This window comes from Thrips palmi, unplaced genomic scaffold (genome assembly GCF_012932325.1).
Source record: "Thrips palmi isolate BJ-2018 unplaced genomic scaffold, TpBJ-2018v1 HiC_scaffold_17, whole genome shotgun sequence".
NCBI classification, from domain to species: Eukaryota; Metazoa; Arthropoda; class Insecta; order Thysanoptera; family Thripidae; genus Thrips; species Thrips palmi.
The window spans coordinates 4,986,480-5,004,951 of NW_023144626.1; the positions used below are offsets into that span (position 1 = coordinate 4,986,480).

The 18,472-nt window shown below is 62.8% G+C and overlaps 1 long non-coding RNA gene across 1 annotated transcript; it reads right to left on the reverse strand.

Moving 5' to 3' along the window:
- Nucleotides 1-1,621: 1,621 nt before the first annotated feature.
- LOC117643762 lies at nt 1,622-18,423 on the reverse strand. Its single transcript, XR_004587644.1, has 3 exons — nt 18,219-18,423; nt 15,954-15,990; nt 1,622-1,737 (listed from the first exon to the last, which is right to left on the reverse strand). It is a non-coding gene; the product is annotated as an uncharacterized LOC117643762 (long non-coding RNA).
- Nucleotides 18,424-18,472: the final 49 nt, after the last annotated feature.

Here is an 18,472-nt window from a genome sequence, read left to right on the forward strand (position 1 = left end):
GCATACGCGTGTGCTCCCGGCCGCCTCGATCATCGTCGACGTCGTCCCGCTAGAAGGGAATGCGGAGGGAAAGGGAGGGGGTGGCTTGACAGGCCTTGACTCGATCGTGCTCAATCTTACTATCGGGGCGACGATAAGGGCTTTGCCGTGGCCACGGGCAGGAGCAGAAGGCTGCTTCCGAACGGAGCACCGTCGCTGTCTCTCTGTCTCTCTCGCACTCACGGGGCTGCCCCTAAGGGTGCGAGACACGGAGCGATGAGGCAATCACCCTAAGCAGGCACGAGGCCGACGCGTGACCCTCTTGGTTACATCCAAGGCTCTGTGGCCCTCGAGGAGGGTCCTGGATTGTCGCGCGAAGGAGAGCGGCTTCAGAGTCTTCGGACGCATGACGCGGACCCACCTGTCGGGAAGCCAACTCCGACAGCACCTGCATGTAGTACAGGTTGAGCCGGGCGGCGCCGGCCCTGCTGAGGCGGGCGTGCGCAAAGGCGTACAGGTTCTGCAGCCCCAGCAGCACGTCCTCGTCGTCCTCGTCGCCGTCCGCACACAGCGACGGACTGGGCGTGGCGAGGCGTCTGTGCGCGCCAATCTAGCAAACAGAATCAAGGTTAGAAAGACCGCCGAGGGGCCGAGCCGAGTTTGCAGGTGTAGGCGTCGGGCAGAGCAAGAGCAAGCAGAGCGCGGCGGCAGCGAACCGCGTGACGGCGGCTAAGTGAAGCATGGCCGGATCGACGCCGGGGCGGGGCTGCGGGCGCGGGCTGATCCGTCGCCCTGTCTCTCTCGCACCTCTACGGCACGCCGCATGAGTGCGACAGAGACAGAGCGACGAAACGACTCTCGGAATCAGGCGGATGTTGTGGGGTCGAGGTGCCCCGCCGAGGTGACTTATGCCCTTTAATAAAACAGCCATGTTGGCGTGTCGGGCGGCGGCCTGGGCGGGGCGCGTCGGGTCGCGCGGCAGATCCGTCAGGTGTAAGCATTTACTGCAGCTTTGGACGATTCTTCGCACTTCGCACGCGGGACTGGCAGAGGACTCAAGGGCGGCGCGCGCAGTCGCCCTTGTTCGGTTCGCGAAAAGAGGGGGGAGGGGCGGGAGTCACCGGGCAATGCAGTTGCGCATGAAGAATGGCATACATAGAATAATAATGTCGCCCTGATTACACGGTTCCGTGCCCCGCCCCGCCCCGCCCCGCCCCGCCTTTACGGCCGTCACCAGCAGCCCCAGAACAGAACATCGCGAACAGCGGAACGCGCCGCGCGCCGCTGCCGTCAGCCCGTCGGCCCGTCGGCGTGCACGTCATGCATGCTCCGTCGTCCCGTGCCCGAAACAAGCGGCAAGCAGAGCAAGCATGCTGTCCAGAGAAAGATAAGGGTGGTTCGGTGGTGCCCGCCCCGCCGGGCGATTCCGACGCATCGTTCCGTCGCTCTGTCTCTGTCGCACTCGTGGGGCGAGCCGTAGGCCCGCAGGGGTGCGAGAGAGACAGAGCGACGGAACGACCCTTCGGAGTCGCTTGGCTGAAAGTGTACTTGCCTCGCTGGCGGCGCTGCCGGCCCTGGCCGCCCTGGCGCGGCGCCGCGCGCGGGCGGAGGCTCTGCGCCGCCCCCTGCCGAGCCAGAAGGAGACGTAGCAGAGCGCCAGCAGGCAGAAGAGCACCGCGGACAGGGTCAGCCAGATGATCCAAATGGAGTAGGGCTTCTCGGCGGGGCTGGTGTCCGTCGGGGACCCGGCGGTGGGCCCTGTGAACAGCGCGTCGGCCAGAGGCTGTGTTATGGGGACGAATGGGGGACGCTCACGGCAGCGTTCTAGAGGGCCGGCACATTTAGCCGAGTCATCGTATCAGCCCTGAAGCAGGTTCTCGACTGTTCTCGACGCCACCGCGACTTCGACCTCCTCACCCTCACCGAGCCGAGCCGAGCGTTCGACTGCGTCCCTCTCGCAGGGCAGGGCGGGGCGTTGCAAAGCGTTCCAAAGCCGCCTGACGCGGCACTGCGGCACTTTGTCATCCAGCGCATCATCCACACGCCCCTCCCCCTCCCCGCCACACTCCAGAACTGCAACATGGCCTGTTCGGTCGCGGGGCTGCGCGCCGCGACGCCGCGACTCTGTGACAGCCGACGGGCACTCACTGAAGGGAAGGGAGCCCCTATAGGCCCTAAAGCTGCTCAGCCTCGGCCTCGAGCCCTTCGAGTGAGTGCAAGTCACTTGTTGGATGCGTCCTTGTCCGTCCTTGTCCTTGTGGCTCGACCCTCGGGCCCTGGCGCGGCAGAGACAGGGCAGGCCGCCCCACCTACGTGGCTGGGAGGCGGGTTTTACCGAGTATTCTGAGCATATAAGCCCATGAAGAAAATACTTCGAAATTTGAGAACCACACGATTCTTTGCAAAATAGACGAAATAGTTTGCACCTACAAATTCTCGTATGCACACTATTCTTAACAGTGTGCCTGTATGCATACTGTTCTAACCAGCGAGCCAGTCACACACTTTAGAAGAGCTTGCCTGTCCGAGACTGCATGGGTCCTAGACACACAGATTAGAACAGTGTTCGGCACACATTTTAATCTGTCGCTGCCGCGTTTACAGAATGGCATGGTAAGGTTTTCACAGCGAGGCGGGCAGGCCCCGTCCCGTCAATTTCATTTTTTTGTCGTTTGTTTGCTTTCCTTTGCACCGCCGCGGCGCTATAGTAGTTCCTCGAGGCCCCCCGCCGCTCAGGCCGAGGCCCAGGCGCACCCAGGGGGCCGCAATAACCCCAAGCCTCAAGTCCCTGAAGTCTGGTTCGAACAGCGCTTTGTCCGGCTGTGTCGCTCTGTGTCGCCCGTGAGTGCGAGAGAGACAGAGCGACAAAAGCGACGCTCTTAATCAGCCCGCTGTGTGGGAAGCGCGAAGCCTTCCATGCGTCTGCGGCGCGGAGGTAACTACCCTCCTTTACCTAATCGGCCGCCGCCTAGTGCTGGCGAAGACGATCCCAATCGCGATCGACTTCGGATAAAATAATTGTATGGCTGGGGCGCTGGGGCACGTGAAGTGCCTCATTGTGTTGGCAGTGGCGGTGACGGCATAAGGACGCGCAATCACCAAGGCCCCGGTGCCGGCCGTCGTGGAAATGGCCCCGCAGACCCAGCAGAGCGGCCGGGGATGGCGACGAGACAGCAGTTCCTGGGCGTGCTCGGCGTGCTGGCCGCGGCCGGGCTGGCAGGGGCGCTAAGCACGGCCACCTTGAAGAGGATCGAGGCCGCCGAGGAGACCGAGTGTGTGCTGAGCCTGCTGCAGCCGGCCCTGGTGCGCAGTGCTCACAGTGGGCCGCCGCTGGCGGTGTTCGTCATGGGGCGGCCTCGCTGGCTGGACGAGCTGCTGAGTCGGATGAGTCGGATGCGCGACACTGCCACGGTGGTGCTGCTGGCGAGGCCGACCGAGCCATGGCCCACGCCGCGGGCCTTCGCCACCATGTCGTACCGGAGCGCCTACATCGTGGTCGCCGAGGACCGCCCCAGCGACCTGCTGGCCGCGCTCAGCCTCTTGGACACCAACACCGGCCGGTTCCCGCGGATCCTGCTCTGGACGGACCGCGACGCGGAGCGGCCGGAGCGGGCCGGCCGCCTCGTGGAGGAGCTCTCTCGGACGACCGCCGCGTGGTTCGCCTTGCGGCCGATCACGCTCATCGTCGCGGAGGCCGGCAGCAGGGCCAGCCTCTTCACCGTGACGTCCAAGAGCGCCACCTCGGCAGAGCCGGACAGCGTGCTGGAGGTGAGCGAGGTGAACACGTGGCTGCCGCAGAGGGGCTGGCAGCGGGGCGCCGTGCGGCTCGGTCCGCCCTGCTACTTCCGGGGCAACGCGGCGACGGCGGTGCAGTTCACCAGCGAGGAGGGCACTCTGTTCAGCGACATGATGACGGCCTACGTGACCACAGCCCTGTCCAGCGTGAAAGGCATGCCGGCCGTGGAGAAGATCCGCGACTGGCACATCGTGGGCCGCCACTTGATGGCGTGCGACTTCGACGTCCTCGCCTTCGCGCGTCCGGTGCACGTTTCCCACGACATGTACCGGTCGTACCCGTGGGCCATGGACGCCGCCGTGGTGGTGGCGCCCTTCGGCCTCGGCAAGGGCAGCTGTCTTGTGGACGGCGTCATCAGCGAGCTCTCGCCGGCGCTGTGGCTGTGCGCGGCGGTGTCGTGCCTCGGGGTCGCGTTCGCACTGCGGCGCCTGGGCCGCGCTGGCTGGACCTCGGCCTTCTTGGACGCCGCGGGGCCCCTCTTGGCGCAGCCCGCGGCCCCCGCCGCAGCCCGCGGTGCCGCGCGCCGGTCGCTGCTGGGGAGCTGGCTGCTCGTGTGCGTCGTGCTGTCGGCGGCCTACTCCGGCAGGCTGCTGTCTGACCTGATGCGCCACTGCACCGCCGCCAACATCTGGACCGCCGAAGAGCTGGCCGCCAACAACCTCACCGTCTTCATCCAAGACGGATTGTGGCGAAGGAACGAGACTGTAGTCCCCGCCGTCCTCTACCAAAGGCTCCAAGTACTCGAGTTCCGCAGACTGCCGGAGGTTCTCAACGCCACGGCGACCAAGAGGGACACCGCCGTGATCTTGACGGAACTGTCCTTGTTTTACCACTCGCCTCTGCTGGCGCCGATGAGGCACGAGCTCCACGTGTTCCCCCTGCACGCCAAGTTCCTGGACTCCTCCTTCCTGGCCAAGAAGGGGGCGCCCTTCGAGTCGCGCCTCAAGCGGACCGTGGCCCGCCTGCACGCCGCCGGCCTCAGCGCGTCCAGGATCGTCCACTTCCAGAACGTGAGCGACACCCGCATGTACAGCCTCTCCAAGCACTTGTCCCGCCACCATCATCGCAGGGCCGGCTCCCCCGCGCCCTCCGACGCCGTGCGCGCGCTCGACCTGCACAAGCTGCGGGGGTGCTTCTTGGTGCTCGGCGTGGGCCTCCTCGCGGCGACAGTCACATTCGTGGCCGAACTGGCCGTCCACCGATTCAAGAACCGGTCGAGCAGACCACTCAGCGAAAGCGGAGGTACAGTTCGACCCTTTCTACATTGACGAGATTAAAATAAAATAATGAGTTTGTCCGAATTTTCACTCGTTGTCCGTCCAAGCAAAGGCCTTCCCATTCTTCGAGAGCCGGTTCCTTGTTTTGTTTTCTCTCTTCCCTCCCTCTCTCTCTGCCGCCGAAGATTCCTCCCGCTTTGGCCGAGGGGAGAGGGGGGCGGCTCTGCAGTCAGTGTCACTGTTGTTTTGTGTTGGGGTTATTCGCACGCCGGACGGGCGGCACAGGGGGAGGGGGGAGGGGGATGGCGCGCCGCCTGTCCAGAAAGAAAGTGGCCGCTTAGGGCGGCTCGTGCCCCGGCTCGTGCAGGACGAGTGAGTCGTCCTGGGCCCCGCTGGAATGGCGCGCAGAATGCAGGGGCGGCAAGGGCAAGGGGAGCGAGAGGGAGAGAGGCAGAGAGAGGGGGCCTGGCTCGACGGGGGCACCTTCGACAGGGACAGGGCCGGGCCGCCCGGGCCGCTGTGACTGCATGTGCTTCGGCCCTGCGGCCCTTCGGTCAGCGTTCGCGTAAAACGCAAAGGCCGCCGCGATACAGCCGGGCCCGGTGTTTCGGCGCTTCGGCACATGTGCGCCCCTCACGGCCCTCGCGGCCTCCTTACTCTGTCGGCGACTTCGGCCGCGGCGCGCCTCCGCTCAGACAGAGACGGACACGCTCCCCGTTCCTTTACACTGCGAATGATAGCGTTGCAGCGATCCGTCTCGTTCCACCACCTGCACTGCCCTCGGCTCGGCCCCTGGGGACGCGGGGGGGGGGGGGCAATGAATGTAGCAGGCATCGGCAACGGGGCGGAGCGGCGGAGCGGCGGAGCGGCGGAGCGAGGGCCTACACTGGACAACAAGCAGCAGGCCGCTCGGGAGTCGTCACCCCCTCCACCCCCTCCACCCCCTCCACCCCCTCCACCCCCTCCCCCCTTTCGCCCCACATCCCTGCATGCGTTGCTGGCGTTGCTGGCGCTGCTCGAGACAATGCGTGGTCCTTTCCGTGCCGCTGCCGCGTCGCCGCGTCGCCGCGTTAGCGTGTCTTTCGGACAATGTCGGCCAGTGTCGGCCACTCGAGCGAAAGGCGGCGATACTACTTGATCGCCTGCCTCGCTCTGTCTCTGTCGCACTTGCGGGCCGTCCCGTAGAGGTGCGAGAGGGACAGAGCGACGGGACGATCAGGCGGCTCGTGCGTTGTATGTCATGGTGGTGGAGGGGGAGGGGGGCTACTTCGCGCCAAGCCCTGCAGCTCGATTCCGAGCAGTGCCCTCGTCGCGCTGTCTCTCTCGCACCCCCACGCGAGCCCCCGTGAGGCCGTGAGTGCGAGAGAGAGAGAGAGAGCCACTGACAAAGGGCGTGGGAGTCGCGGCCGCGCGATCCGGTGCGCGTCGATGCGCACCGACGTCACACTGATAAATAATGAAGCACCGACTTGCGTTGCCGGGGCTTCCGCATCCACTCCACTGGAAACGGCCACCTTCATTTCCGGAAAATGTTCCCACTTTACACGGCGTTGTTATTTGTAGTTAGGGAATATTTCCCGGAAATCAAGGGGCAGTGCACTGCAGGTACTTGACTACGGCCATTTGCTCCTAGAAATGGCGAAGCAGTAGGCCCTCGAGGAGGCCCGAAGCCCAGAGGGTTTCTAAAGGCCGCCCTCGCTTCACCTCGCCTCGCCTCTCGCCTCAAAAGGCCTCCCGTTCTATGCAGGCCGCCAGAAGACTGATTCCGAGAGTCGCTTTCGTCGCTCCGTCTCTCTCGCACTCATGAGGCGTGCCGTATCGGTGCGAGAAAGACAGAGCGACGAAAGCGACTCTCGGAATCAGTCTGCTGGCCAGCCAGCAGGCCCACCAGTGCCTTCCATAGTTTCTGTAGTCCACTCACCACCATTGCTCCTCGAGCAGGGCCGTTTTGTCCGGCAGTCCAAGCCCCCCCGCCCGTCCGAGGACTGGGAACACTTGGCCTGCAAAATTATCCGGCGCGGCCGGTGCTGCTGGTTCCAGTGGTTCCGGCCGCAGTTTGCAGACCTGCAGGTACCCCCTCCCCCTCTTCCCCTCCTCCATCGCCCTCGATCTGCAGCAGTTGCACTGGAGGGCCGTGGGGGTGGCGGGCCGTGCCTGGCCGTGCCTGGCCGGCCCAAGAGCAGGGCAGTTCACCGCCGCCGTCCCAACGAAATGGTGACGCACGGCCCAAATCAGTCCTAGCCGTGCTAACTCAACATTTTTAAAGCGGTTTTTGAAATTTCATTTTGCAAACGGGACCTCAGACACGGGCCGCGCCGCCGCGCCGCCGCCGCGCTGCCGGGCTCCAGCTGAGAAACCGGTTAGGGCGCAAACGGTGCGGAAAATGGCCGGGAATTAGTTAGGCGGGGCGGGGCGGGGCGGGGCGGGGCGGGGAGGGGAGGGGAGGGGAGGGGAGGGGCGGGGCGGGGCGGGGCGGGCCGGCCATACCCCGCACATGCTACATAATGTGGCACTACACGACTCCGGCCCGACGGCGGCTTCGGCTCTAGAAATAACCTCGTGCCGGACGGCATGGAATAATGTATCGTGCCAAAAGGAGAAGGCCGGCAATGTGACGCGTGTGTGTGTGCGTGTGCGTGTGTGTGTGCGTGTGTGTGTGCTGGGCAAGCTGGTCGTTCTTTTCCTCTAAACACGGAGGAGTCCCAAACCAAGGGACTCCAGCCAAGGACATCAAGCAGCTTTACGACAAGATTATGGTGTGTCGGGAGGGAGAGGGAGAGGGAGCGGGAGATAGGGGGCGAGGGTCAGTCGACCAGACACACAAGCAGACGCAAAAGAACGCGTCGCCCTGCATCATGGTTTTCCAGGCCCGCTCGTTTTCTGGTGTGCTGGCCGGGTTTGTGCTGCGCGGTGCTGCGCGGTGCTGCGATCGGCAACCGGCTGGCATTAGTGGCGCGTCGCTTCTCTGCCTCGTGGCGCCGAACCACTTTTTACGGCTGCAGCCTCTCTCTCTCGCGCGCGCGCGCTCCGGTACGGAACGCCCCAAGAGAGCGAGAAAGCAGAGAAAGACAGGCCGAGCCGAGCCGAGCGCCTGCGGAGTCGAGGGTAGGCCAGCAGCCCAGCACGCCTGCAGAGCGGCACGGCGCCGCAGGAGAACGCCGCTTCTCGTCGCCCTGTCTCTCTCGCACTCACGGGGCGTCCCGTCCAGACGCGAGAGTGACAGAGCGACGACACGGCGCGCGGATTCAGTCTGCTGCACACACAACACGCGGATCGGGTATTTCCGGCGTTAAGACTGCTCGCTGGGGGAGGCCAGGCCGGCCCCCGCGGAAATAATCCCCTGGGGCTGCGCGGGAGGAAAAGGCGGGGGGGGGGGGGCTCGCAGCGCGCGCGAACGCAGTCACTCCGCGCTAGATAGGCATCGCAGCCATTGTGCGTCTGTTTGTGGAGCCGCCAGATAAGACCTGCATTTAACAGCAGCAGCGCAGCCTGCTTCGCCCAGTGCAGCGAGCAGAGCGACGCGACGCCCGGAGGAAAAGAACAACAAAAAAGGAGAGGCAAGGCATCGCGACACAGCCATGCAGCGTGCAGCGGACGGTTTGCGCAACAGAATTGACAGGGATGGAATTTGGCGATGGAAGTGCCCCTCCCCCTGCCCCCTCCCCTGTGCCTCCGTCTCGCCGTGTCGCCGCCTTCCCTCCGAGCGTCAATCTCGTTACCGTGTTTTCACCTGCACATTTTACTCTGCAGCACCCCGCCCCGCCACGCCCCGCCACGCCCCGTCGCACTGCGGACCTGTCAACAGCGGCGGGCTGTCCTGTCCGTATGCTTTGCCATGCCTCGTCGCGTGTTTCCGTCCAGCGTGCCTTGCCTTGCCTTGCCTTGCCCGAAGCCACCCTCAGACATATTCCGCGGCGTTCGAGATTACGCACAAGCGATGCTGAGACAAGGGGACAAGGCCGCGACGTGACGGGCAGCTAAAACAGCAACAATCCGACCAGCCAGGCAAGAGGACCGGAAACAGATTTTTTTATTCCCCCGGATCATCCCCACCACTCCGCTCCGGGTTCGAATACCCGCGCGGTCCTTCCTTTTTTGTCCCCGCTGTGTGTGTGTTGAGCTTGTTGTTTATTTTTTGGCAAGTCCACTCCGTTCCAGACAGCGCCGCCGATCTGGCGGTTCAGCAGCGCGACGGGGTCCTTGGAAGGACTCCGGCTCCCTCCGGCCAGGATCGCGCCAGGCAAGGCAACAAGCAAGCAAGCAAGCAAGCACAGACAGACAGACAGACAGACAGACAGACAGACAGACAGACAGACAGACAGACAGACAGACAGACAGACAGACAGACAGACAGGCAGACAGACAGACAGACAGACAGACACACAGACACACAGACACACAGACACACAGACAGACAGGCACTTTCCAAGAGCCGCCTCGCGCAAAGCGGCGCAAAGAAAGAAAGAGCAAGGATGTAGAGAGAGAATATGTGGCTCGTCGGAGTGGCGGTGCGGGGCGGTGCCCTGGCCGGGCCTGGAGGATGAGACTCGCGGTGGCTGCGAGTGTAGTGAAGCCTCGCGGGGCGCTGGGGCTGGTCCTAGTCAGGTCCTAGTGGCCCTAGTGGCCCTGGTGGCTCTGGACGCCACGCCGGGCCCCGCTAGTCGTAGACTCGGGAGAATAGCGCCCGCCTCCCGCCCGGCTCCTGCCTGCGGCGAGCTGGGCGTGCTGGGCGCGCTGGCCTCTTGGTTCTGGCAACCGTTTCACGTCGGGAGCGCCATGCAAGCTGGTGGCTCCAACCCGCGACGCCGTGCACCGCCCAGAAGGCCTGCCGCGCGTTCAGAGCAGTTAAGGTTAGGTGAGGGCAGGTTTTCGCAGGGACGGTCTGAGCGTTGCCTGTGGAAGGGAGAGGGCCTCCTCCCCCTCACGAGGGTGCTACCGGCCACGTGCCGTGTGTCGCCCCAGGGAGGGACGACGTGAGTCTCTCTCTCTCTCTCTCTCTCTCTCTCTCTCTCTCTCTCTCTCTCTCTCTCTCTCTCTCTCTCTCTCTCTCTCTCTCTCTCTCCCGCCGGGCTCCGCCGGGCCATGTCGCGCCCACCGGGCCCGCCCCCTCCTACACACTCTAAAAGGTTTATGCTCAAGTGTGTATGAAAAATTCATACGCACGCGAAATAATTCCGGATGCGAGTTGCTATAGCAGACGCGACGTTTCCGATGGCCACTGCAGGACGGGCAGCTCTTCGCTTTTCGCGCCCCAGCGGCCCAGATTATTAAGCCAAACGGGACCGCTTTCCGTGCGAACGCTCTGTCTCTCTCGCTCCTCTGCGGGACGCCCTGCGAGTGCGAGAGAGACAGAGCGGCGATCGGGCCGCCTGGAATGTTTTCCGCGGGCCTCGGGACGTGACCACGGCGCCGCGCCGCCACGGCAAAGTTTGGACATAACGGTCGTTACCGCCGCGGCGCGCCGCGCGGCTCGAGGCGCTGCTCGGCTGTTACGTAATTGGTGCAACTTGCGCCGGCACACTTTGCGAGGCAGAAATTCGCCGGTCCATCGACCTCGAGGTATTCGGGGCGGCCGCGGGCCTTGCCGCGGGCTGTCCCTCGCTCTGTCTCTGTCGCACTCAAGCGGCGCTCCGTCGGGGTGCGAGAGAGACAGGGTGCCCCACTGGAAATGAGAGTGGAGGCGCGTGTGGCCGACTGGCCTACGCACTCGGGCAGGTGCAAAGGACTCGAAAGGACCGGAAGGACGCCGGCCTGCGTCTACTCCATCATCATTTCGCGACACTGTGGAGAGAAGGGTCGACCGGTACAGCCTGCCGCCAGGCCGACGGCCAGGCCGCTCCGTCTCTGTCGCACTCGCGGGGCGTCCCGCAGAGGAGCGAGAGAGACAGAGCGACGAAAAGAGTCTTCGGGATCGCTGGGCACGGCAGAGTCCGTCGCGGCACGGCGACAACGCGATAGGCTTCGGGGCACACTGCGATGCTTTGCGGTGCTCCGCATTCATGGCCGTGGCCCTCCTCAGCCAAGCCACGGCGGCGCCATGGAGCCATGGGGCTGATGCGAGGACGGCGGCACGGCGACATGCACGGCCGGGGGATTTGCTGCCCATGGCGCCCATGGCCCATGGCGGCTTGGGGATATTTCTGGGGTGAAGGGTGGTGCTGATCCAGGCTGACATTCATCGCCTGTAATATGCTGCGTGGGGCACTGGCAGGCAGGCAGGCAGGCAGGCAGGCAGACAGGCAGGCAGGGTGGGAAGGCCATCTGACCCAATTCGAGTAATGCCACACCACACCTGGACACAATGCTTGCGTCATTTTTCGTGGTCTGCGGTAGGGTGGTGGTTGCCGAGGTGGTCGCGGGGTGGGGGCCTTGGGGCCTTGGGAGGGATGCCTTCCTGACTGGGTCGCCCTCGGGAGGCTCTGTGCAGCTCTCAGTGCCCGTGCCGCGTCTGCGTCGGTCTGCGTCCCCGAGGCGAGGCCACGCTGTTCGTCTTGCATTGTCCAAGACGGCGGGCAAACACGGCAAATGCGTTCCACTCCGAGCATCATTCTGATGGACGATCGCTCATTTCTGGACGGGAGGCACCAAGGGCGGATCCAGAGACGGGTCCGGAGAAAGGGGGGAGGGGAGAAAGGGGGCGGCGCTCCCTTCGCCCTACCCCCCCCCCCCTTTTCGAACCGGGAGGCACAGCGCGTGGCGCTACGATCATGTGTGGCCCAGCCCTTAATGGTAATGGTAGCGCCTGTGCCGCACAGCACCGAAGTGCAGCGGGCTTGCCTACCCGTCATTTCGCAGGGGCTTCCGTCTCCTCGACGCATTGCGACTTGGAAAGCTGTCGGCTTCAAGGAGGAATCGAGAAGTTTCATTGAATCCAACCGACGTCTTGTCCAAATACAGTGAAGGTATTTGATCAATTTTTCCCGGGGGGATCGCACACTTCGCGCAAATTCATGCGAAATTTCGTAGTACCAGTTTGTGCGAAGTTCACGTATGCGCAACATTGTGTGGGTGGGACTTCGTGCGAAAATTGTGCAAAGGCATTGAGTGTCCCTGCCGCGTAAAGGCTGCAGGCTCAGCCTTCCATGGATCGCAGCTGCCTGTCCATTAGCCGCGCAAATTACGATCTGCACAGCATTTCGCTGCGATGGGCCGCGTGACATGACGTCACTGTGCAGTGCAGTCGACGGGGGTCACATCGGCGCGAGATCGACCGGGCGGCAACGCAGTAAAAACCTCTTTTTCTTAAAAAAAAAAAAGAAGAAGAAAATTTGCTCTTTTGTGGCCCAGCGGCTAATAAGACGAGGCTGCAGGCGCCAAGCCTTTCCTTGCCGGCCCTGCCGGCCCTGCCGGCCCTGCTGGCCCTTCCGGGCGCGGCGTTCTTCCAGGTCGGCAGGTCGCGGGGAAGCCCTTGGACACCACGCCGAGGAGGGGGAGGGGGTGCACTTGACCTTCCTGCTTTGTCGGAGGAGCGGGCTGCCGGATGGAGAGTGGCGGGGAGAGTGGGATGGGAAGTCCTCTTGTCTATTGCTTGCTCTAAATAATCCAGCGCGAGCAGCGGGAGGGGGTGGGGGCGGGGGCGGGGGTCCACGAGCTCCTCCCCGGTAAATATGACACCCCGGCTCGGGCCGCGCGGTTCACCTGTGCGGGCCTCATGCTGCCTCAGGCCACCACCTGCTCCGGCACACGGCCCGCACGGCCGCGGCGCGGGGAGGGGAGGGGGAAGGTCCGCCCGGGGAGCAGTAATTCCTGCAACATTCATCGGGCGAGCAGCCGTGCCGGTGGGGCGGTGCGGCCGGGCGGGCCAGGCGGCCGGGCTCGCTACGGCATTACTGCAAATTCGGCAAATAACATGCTGTTCATCTGGCACTCCGGCACTATAGGGAGGGGGGGGGGCTGAGTGGTGCTCGCGGCGAGGGCGTTGGAGCGAGGCTAGCGAGGCGGCTGCAGGGCTGCTAGCGGGAAGTGCTGACTGCGGAGCCGGTGGAGCCACGGCCGTGCACGGCGGGGCGGACTGCCAGTGGCGTGGCGCCGCCAGGGCGCCGCACCGCGGCACACGCGTCAACGGCCGAAAACTTGGGCCCGCCGAAGTGTGACGTCATTTAAACATGGTGAGACTTTGTCCGCGCCCCGCTACGCCCCGCGTGCGGTGTGTGCATTGCAGGCAGGGCAGGGCAGGGCAGAGGCAGGCAGCCGAAAGGCGGCCCAAAGGACCCGAAGGGCAGGCAGCCCCCGCAGCCCCGCTGCAGCCGGGCCAGGCGACAATGGCGACCCGAACAAAGGCAGCCACGTCGCGGCGATACCGCGACCGCGGGTGTATGGACTACGGGCCGTATGGACGGCCCGGAGGGAAAGTGCATTAAAAGGGAGACAAAAAAGGCGACGGCCGCGCCAAATGGCGTGTCTAGGTTAGATTAGATGGCATCTGCCTACCGCCAGCGCGCGCTCCAGGCTCCACTGAGAGGACTCGCTCTAGGGGACACTGAATTTCACCGGAAAAGGGTGGGAGCGTCACTGCAAGGTTGGAGGTTAGGTTGCCTGCACTGCCGACTGATGGGGGCATGCCCGCCACGGGTAGGGTGACACCAGTAAGGGTTAGTCCTATCTTATTATTAAGTAACGTCTTCTGTCTCTGACGCACTCACTAGCAGTCCAAGGGCTGTGAAAAACCGTTACGTTATTAGTGGATGGGGTGGACGAATTGCCAATCGCCATCTTGCCTTTCCTGATGACGTCACTCGTCGGGGTCTGCGGGCTGCTTCGTCGCTCTGTCTCTCTCGCACTCGTGGAGCGTCCCGTGCAGGTGCGAGGGGGACAGAGCGACGAAAGCGCCTCTCCAGCATTGGCCGAGATTGCTCGGGCCCGGAAGAGCGGAAGTCCGGTCGGAGCGTCTTCCGGGCCGCCGGGGCTGCCGGGGCCGCCAGGTCAGGGAATGCCAGGGGAGGGGACTTTGATTGGCTGCTGAAGCAGGCGGCCGAAGCAAGGCTTTCCATATTCATGAGTGCCGTTTGCAGAGCATTGCAGAGCCCCTCCTGCACTCGCCTCTTTTGCCCTTCTTTGGCACGGGCCGTCGCGCCGTCGCGCCGCCTCGTTCGCCGCCGCCCTCCGGAAGGCCGTCCGGGCCATGACCGAGGCCATGACTCCTCGGCGAGCGCGGCGAGCGCCCGGAACACGGCCAGCGCGTTCACGGATCACTAGGCCCGACCGAGCCGCACCGAGCCGCACCGAGCCGCACCGGGGCTGCCAACAACAGGGTCGTCGTCGCCGCCGTCGTTGGCGTCGGCGGCCATGACACTCCACTTGCGCGCGGCGTGTCGCAATGCAGCGATCAAGGACATCGCTGCTTACGGACGACCCCGCCGACCCGCGCTAGGGATACCACGCCATCTTTTTTGTCGGGGTGCAGGGAAAAGGGCGGGGCGGGGCCCCAAAGTGTCTTTCATGGAGCTGCGGCATTGTACGCGCGCTGGAAGAGAAACTACTTTGACTCCTTGGTGTGATCCACTCCTCTCCCCACAACTACTTTTTGTCCCCATTTTTGATCCGACAGTCTTGTGTGACTTATCGAACTGGTGAGGCGGGTCCCTCGGTGAAGATGTGTGTGTGTGAGTGTGTGTGGGTGCAAATCCTCGTCCGCCAGTGCGGTTTAACTTTCCGGCACTGCGCTTTACCTTTCTCCTTAAGTTCCAGCTCAAGCCAGCTCCGGTATTTTAACTCCAGTAGTTTGTCTGGAAGGCGCGCGCGCGCACAGACACACAGCCACACACACTCACACACACACACAGAGACACACTCAGGCGTAGTCCCTCCGGCCGACGGCCCCAATAAACTCGAATAAACTAAGGTAATTCCCTGATGACTCGAAGCGGTCCGCCGCTCGGCTCCACCACCACGCCGCGAAGCCGCGAAGCCCATCGCCATAACGCTCCCCCCCCCCTCTTTTTTTGGGTGGTCGTCAATTTTTGAGCGTCGGGGGAGAGGGCGGGCGCAAAGCGAGGGCGCAAGGCAGGCCAGACGCATAGTTAGATTTGGGGCGGAAATGGGATGGAAAACTACGGCGACGTTTGGGATTGGAATGTTGGCAAGTGTGTTGGCTGTGGCCTCGCGGCGCCTGCACTGCCATTAGCGCCGCGGCCCCGCGCTTCGCTGCCAATCTCGGCCTTTCGGCGCTTTCGGCCGCCGATTCAGTCCGGACAGCGGACATTCTCATTTCGAGAAGCGTCTCCCCCCCCCCTCTCTCTCTCTATCAGCCGGCGGCCTATATCCAGTCCATTCTGTCCAGCCTCATGAAAAGCGAAGCAGGGCCAGGTGTGCTGGGCCGCGCCGCCTAACCTAACCTAAACTAACAATCTCGGGGAATCCGCACTGGCCATTCATTCTAAACATTACGATTCCCGTAAAGTTATTTTTTTAAAAAAATTGTTAAAAATAGTTCGGATTTCTACCGGCAGGGTGGAGTAATCATTATACCTACATAAAAATGCATCTAGCTCTCTCGACTCCCCACTCCGCCACGCTCACTAGCAGACTAACAGGCAGCAGAGATGACTCTATTGACGGAGACCAGCTCACTCAAAGTCGGGGGAGGGGGAGGGGACGGGGTGGCGCTCGTGTCAACAAAAGCTTCTCCATGGCATCGCCGTCGTGCTGCTGCTGTGCGGCCGAATGCTCGCTCCGGGTCACTCATTTTTACCCGGAAGATGTTTCGCTCTCAATTTGTGCTACAACTTTTGTACCTGGTTTGCACCTGGTACAGTCACGTCACTTTTGTCCTTGTTTAAGAAGAAATTTCCATTAAAAATTAAAAATCGAACTCTCTACATAGCTTACTCAAGGTGCAGTTCTGCAGAAGCACGATTTGCAAACATAAAAAAGGATATTTAAATTTAAAGTAAACAAACAGGACTCTCTTTGACCTATAGCGTACGACACTTTTTACATGAGAAAACATATCCAGTACTTACATGACGGCCTTTCAGGGGCGTGTGGAGAGGGAAAATTCTGGAATCCAGAGAAGAAACAGAACGGTTTAGTGAGCGAAGAGTTGGGTTCCAGCGAAGCGGTTCACAGCGAGCGACACTGAATAACAAAAGAAGACTGAAGAAGAAAAAAGAAACCAATAACATTGAGTCAACACGACCATTAGCACAGAGAAGCGTGAAGTGAAACTAACGTCGAGTAATTATTAAACTTGCAGTAATCACCAAAGAGTGTCGTTAACAACACAACAGGCCTGAAAGAATACACACCAAATGAGTCTAATAGGGGACCAGTAAAAAAGAGTAAAAAAGAGGCAACGTCTTCGTTCTGACCAGGCAGTGGGTCACCGTGCAGAGCGGCGACGAGCCCTCCGGACGTCCAGGCCGTAAGGTTAGGCCGAAGCGTAGATAAACGTCATGGAGTGTTAGGGCACGCTGGGCCGGCCCGGCGGTGAGGGGTGGGGTGGGGTGGGGGCGGGTCAGGAACCGCGAGTCTACCATCATTGCCGGGGTAATGGCTGGGAACGGGCAGAAACGCGCCATCTCCCCGCCCCGCCCCGCCCCGCCCCGCCCCACGTCGCCGAGACTGGAAAACCCCTTCCCCCACCACGCCACGCCATGCACCAGCTCGCACAGACCGGCCGCCCGCAGCAGCAGCCTGGATAGCCGTCATTACACCGTAAGGTTTCCGTCTCTCGGTTTCTGGTTGCGACGGTTCCCTCCCGCCACTAGCCGCACTGCAACTCAATTTCAAGCCACGCCAGGCCGCGCCAGTCCGGCGGGAAGAAGAGGCAGCCGATTCCCGCAAAGCATCTCCCCTTCGGCTGGGTCGGCACAGTGGGCCAGAAGGCCGGTGGAGGCGGCCGAAACGCTTGATGCGTTTTGAGCTCCAGAGTCACTAAACAGGACTCGAACAGAACGTGTGACCCCACCAACGGATCCCTCGTTCGGAGAGCAATCCATTGGTGGGGTCACACGTTCGGTTCGAGTCCTGTTTAGCGACTCTGGACCTAAAAACGCGTCTGGAGTTTTTGGCGCCCTGCGCCGGTCTCCCGGCCCACCGTGCGCGGCCTGGATCGGCCTCGGACCAGATTTCCGCTATTTTTTCCCGCCTCTTAATGGGGAAAGTTGGCGCAACAAGAAGTACGGAGAGTGACGGAGCGAAACGGAGCACGCACAAAGGGGTAAGGGGTGGGCCGTTAATTTTCCGTCCCGCGGCCACGCGGCCCCGCCATTGGGCCCCGCGCCGCATGCCGTTGTCGTTACTCGCGTCATCGCGACGCCTCCCAGAGCTTCCACAAGCCTCCAGCGCACTGGAAAAGGGAACGGAACGCGCTCTTGTCACCTTCGGCCTCCAGAGTACTTGTAAACCGCACTGGCAGCACTGCGAGATCCACTCCACTTCCCGAGCGCCTGGCGGCCTAGCGCCTGCGGAACAAGGGGTAGGCCAGCCCGCAACACGCGGCCGCGCACGGCGTGCCTACCCGCCATTGCCATTACCATTAAGGGCCAGACCACACACGATCGTATGCCATTTCGGGCCCGACACATGCCCGCCTGCACTGCGAAACGAGACATGGCCGTCCTTACTAAGGTGACACTTTATCCCGGCGCACGGCAGGGGCTCGGACTACGGTTTCATTTTGAACCAGTTTGGGGAGCGCCATTTTGGCGTCACGGTGGGTTGCGAGTAATAGAACGTTTAAGGCAGGGTCATGGTTCGGCCCGGCCCGGTCCGGTCCCGGGCGCACACAAACAATGCTGCGAGCCGGTATTGGCAGCGTGGCCCGAGCTAAGCCCTCCTTATCTCCCTGACCACTGCACGGGGCGGGGCGGGGCGGGGCGGGGCGTGGGGCCGGCCAATGCGTCGTCCCGTGTGCTGACCGTTACACTCCGGGCCGACAGGGGTCCGCGATAGTGCAAGCGACGGCGAATTGCTAATATTGTCGTCAGGATCGCTCCGTCTCCTCCACGCCGCCCGCACACTCCAATCGAAAAGACAGAAACAGGAAAAAGGAAAACATTGTTCTTCCCCTCCAAAAAAATACAGTTGACACGGAGTAAATCTTAGTAAAGGAAAATTGGCGAAATTAAAAATTGCGAAAATGGGGTACCTAATGCAAACTAGCTCGTAGGGAATCGAGGAGGATCCCCGCCCGTTCCCACACGGCATCCACCCACACACTGTTGCTTCGGAGTCTGGAGTACGAGCGCCATCGAGCCCCGCACCCCGCACAGCACGACCCTCACCATCGTAGCGGATGACGCTCTCGGTGCGCACCACGGCGTGGCTTCTAGCGTCGTCGACGGCGGCGTGGCTCCAAGGACCGACGGGGACCTCCTGGAGGCCTCTCGTCGGGGACTCGGCGGCCGTCAGTCGCGCCGATCTCATCTTCGCCTCCCAGAGCTTGGCCAGGCCGCCGCAGGGTTGCGAGGCCTTGCCTGCGCGGGCAGGGCCGCGGGCAGGGCGGCACGTGGAGGGTCTGCGTCAAAGCCTTCCGCGG